Source organism: Elephantulus edwardii, unplaced genomic scaffold, assembly GCF_000299155.1.
Source record: "Elephantulus edwardii isolate Elephantulus edwardi_28Jun2011 unplaced genomic scaffold, EleEdw1.0 scaffold00296, whole genome shotgun sequence".
Lineage (NCBI taxonomy): Eukaryota > Metazoa > Chordata > Mammalia > Macroscelidea > Macroscelididae > Elephantulus > Elephantulus edwardii.
In genome coordinates, this window is record NW_006400046.1 from 1,572,390 (window position 1) to 1,575,603 (window position 3,214).

A 3,214-nucleotide genomic window follows, 5' to 3' on the forward strand; every position below is an offset into this window, starting at 1 on the left:
AATTTATAAAACACATATAATTTATATAAAACACACACACACACACATATATATATAATCTGTGTATATAATCTGTGTATGCAGACAACGCTGTATGACTTAACACTTTTCTAGATTTTCTTAAAGTGGCAACACTTAACCTTTTAGATTGGAAGCAGGAATGGCATCCACTTTCTAAACAATATACCTCTGGAAACTCTATGAACTATAATAAATGTCAATAGTTGTAGAGAGGCCTTAGGCCTATTGTTCATAGGGTCTCTATGAGTTGTGCCTGACTCGGAGGCAATCAACAACCTCGTGTATGTGAATTTTTGTACAAAACACAGTATACATAAAGACCAAAAAAACCTGAAAAATGTTTACCATTAAGAGTATAATTCCATGATACTAACTCACAATGTACATCTATCTGTCATGGTGACTGCAAGACAGCCAACCGTCCTTTCCAAAACTCTATCACCCTCAAGCAGAAACGCTGATCCCCTTAAGTACTAACTCTTCATTCTCCTCTTACCCTAGATTCTGGTATCCACCAATCAACTTTAGTTTCCACGTGCTATTCATGTATTTGTTTTAGAGCTTTCCTTTGAAGAGGATCATGCAATATTTGTCCTTTAGTGTTTAAATTATTTCACTTAGTGTAGTGTTTTGAGGTTCAATCATTATGTATCGTGTACAGAGCATCATTGCCATTAATGGCAAAATATTGTTGTTGTTAGATGCTGTTGAGTCGAGTATGACTCATAACAACCCTCTCAACAGAAGGCTTGAAGCCTGTTCTATCCTGTGCCATCCTCACACTTCCTGACACACTAGAGACCATTGTGACATCCTTTATTATGGATAGATTGTTGTTGTTAAGTGCCGTTGAGTCATAGGCAACTCATAGCAACCGTATGAACGAAAGTCCTCGACACTTGCGTGACTTTCATCCTTTCTCCAGGTTCATAGGTTTTCTGGAGGCAAGCTATTTATGGAAGTGGATGCTATTCCTGCTTCCAAGCTTGTTTCAACTGGGGAGCTCCATCAAGCACTGTCCACTGTTATCTCATTTAACACATCAGTATCACAGTGTTCAGCTTCACAGTGACCACAAGTTACCTCTGTACAGCAAGTGGACACACCAGGGCTATATGACGTAGAAGACTGAACAAAAACAATGAAAAACAGGCCTTAGAGCCGCAGATTAGAGTCACACACCTTTGACTTGGTAACATCGCTTTCGGTCCGCTAGGCCAACTGGTCTCTGTCTGTGTTGTTAAATGTCGTCGAGTCCTAGGCGACTCATAGTGACCCTATGAATGAAAGTCCTCGACACTTGCGTGCGTGACTTTCATCCTTTCTCCAGGTTCCTAGGGTTTCCAGAGGCAAGCTGTTTACGGAAGTGGATGCCACTCCTGCTTCCAAACAGGTAGATTACCTTTTGCTTATCCTTTTGCTCATGATGGACACTTAAATTGTTGTGCATAAGGATACCAGGAACACTGGTATAAAAGCATCTGTGTGAGTTCTTGCTGTCACTTCTCTGGGACCCAGGACTTCGAGCACTCAGCCGCTATGTAAAGCGTGTATACATTTCACAATCATTTCATCAACTCTTCGGAATGACCCCATTTTACAGGGAGGAAATTGAGACATGAATGAAGTAACCTGGGAATCGTTGAACAAGTAGGTGGCACTTGTCAAAATGCACGACAGCTGTCTGCGCAGCAGTGTGGCACGCTCCCAGTGTGTCCTCTCCTGTTTGAAGTGACGGGTTTACACAGGTGACGAACATGGACATCTGATCTCAAGTTTGTGTCTCTTTCTCTCCTCTCCTGCTGCTGCCCCTTTGTGGTTACCAGGCAACTGGACTTTGCCCAGCACACAGCTGTGGGGTGCTCTCTCGCCTGGGCAGGAGGCAGAGGTGTTGGTGGCACTGATAGTGGGTGGCTGTTGTGTTTCCCAGCAGGCCTCTATGAGCCTCGCTTCCACCCTGGGGCTCTGGGAGGGACCTCTGCCATGTGTGTTGCCTGGTCGGCCAGCTGCTGTTTGTTTGGCCAAGAGGACTATGACCGCGAGAATGTCAATAGAGTGATCACAGCCCCTTCTCTGGTAAGGGCTTGAGAAACAGGAACCAGACTGATATACTTTACGAGCTTTGGGGACTTCCCAGAGACTCTAGTTCCTTTGCACATCTGCTGGTTTGGTGATCAGAGGAAGAACAAACAGGAGTCACAAAGCAGATGAACTGAGAGCAGGCTCTGCACTTTGCTCTGGGCCCTGGGGGGTGGCTGACTGGTAAGGAGAGCATCAGTACATCCCTTGCTCAGTGGCATCATTTGACCCAGCCAATAGGAGGTACTCGCGGCTGGAGGTGGGGAATGCTTTCAGCTTCCTCTGTCCTGGATTGCCATGGATTTCGGGTCCTTCTGCTGGAGACCTCAGCTCCAGTCTGGCTACCCTCCCCACAGAGTCCCTCTGTCCCTGGGGGTCTGGAAGCCAGCCGGCCCTGATGCTTTGCAGGCTTGGGGTGGGGACAACTCTTTCTCATCTGGGAGGTGGGCAGATTTCTGGGGTAAGTCTAGAGGGCCTTATTGTTTTGAGGTCATTCAAGGCCCAGGAGGAGACCTTGGGTCATACAAATGGTTAGCTTGCTTGGCTGTTAATGAAAAGGCTGAAAGTTTGGTTCTAGCCAGAGGTGCCTCAGAAGAAAGCACTGGTGACCCATTTCCGAGACTCCAGCCATTGCATGGCTGTGGGGTACAGTCCATACACACATGGGCTTGTCATGAGCTGAAATGGGGGGGCAACAGGGTCCAGGTTCCTTCTGGCTGTGGCTCTGTTATCCCCACAGATGATTTCTTTTTCTTTAACAGAGCAAGTCATATGATTTTTTTAAAGCTCTGCCATTTTTTATTTAGCTTTCTGACTTTGTGCTTGTGCCTTTAGTACTTTTTAAATTTTTACTTTATTTTTTTATTTTATTGGGAAAAACATATTGGTGGTACAATGAGGTGAGGGTTGGGGGCAGAAGGGTGAGGCTGGGCAGGGATGCCGTTGCAGAGCTGTAGAAATTGGTTGGTGGGGGGAGCAGGTGAAAGAAATGAAAAGGATCCAGGGGGGACCAGATGCTATAGGGGAATGATGAGCATTTTCCAATGGTATTTAAACCAACTGTCTTACTGATTTGGGAACTGGATACAGACTCTCTGGCTTCTTCATGCTGAAC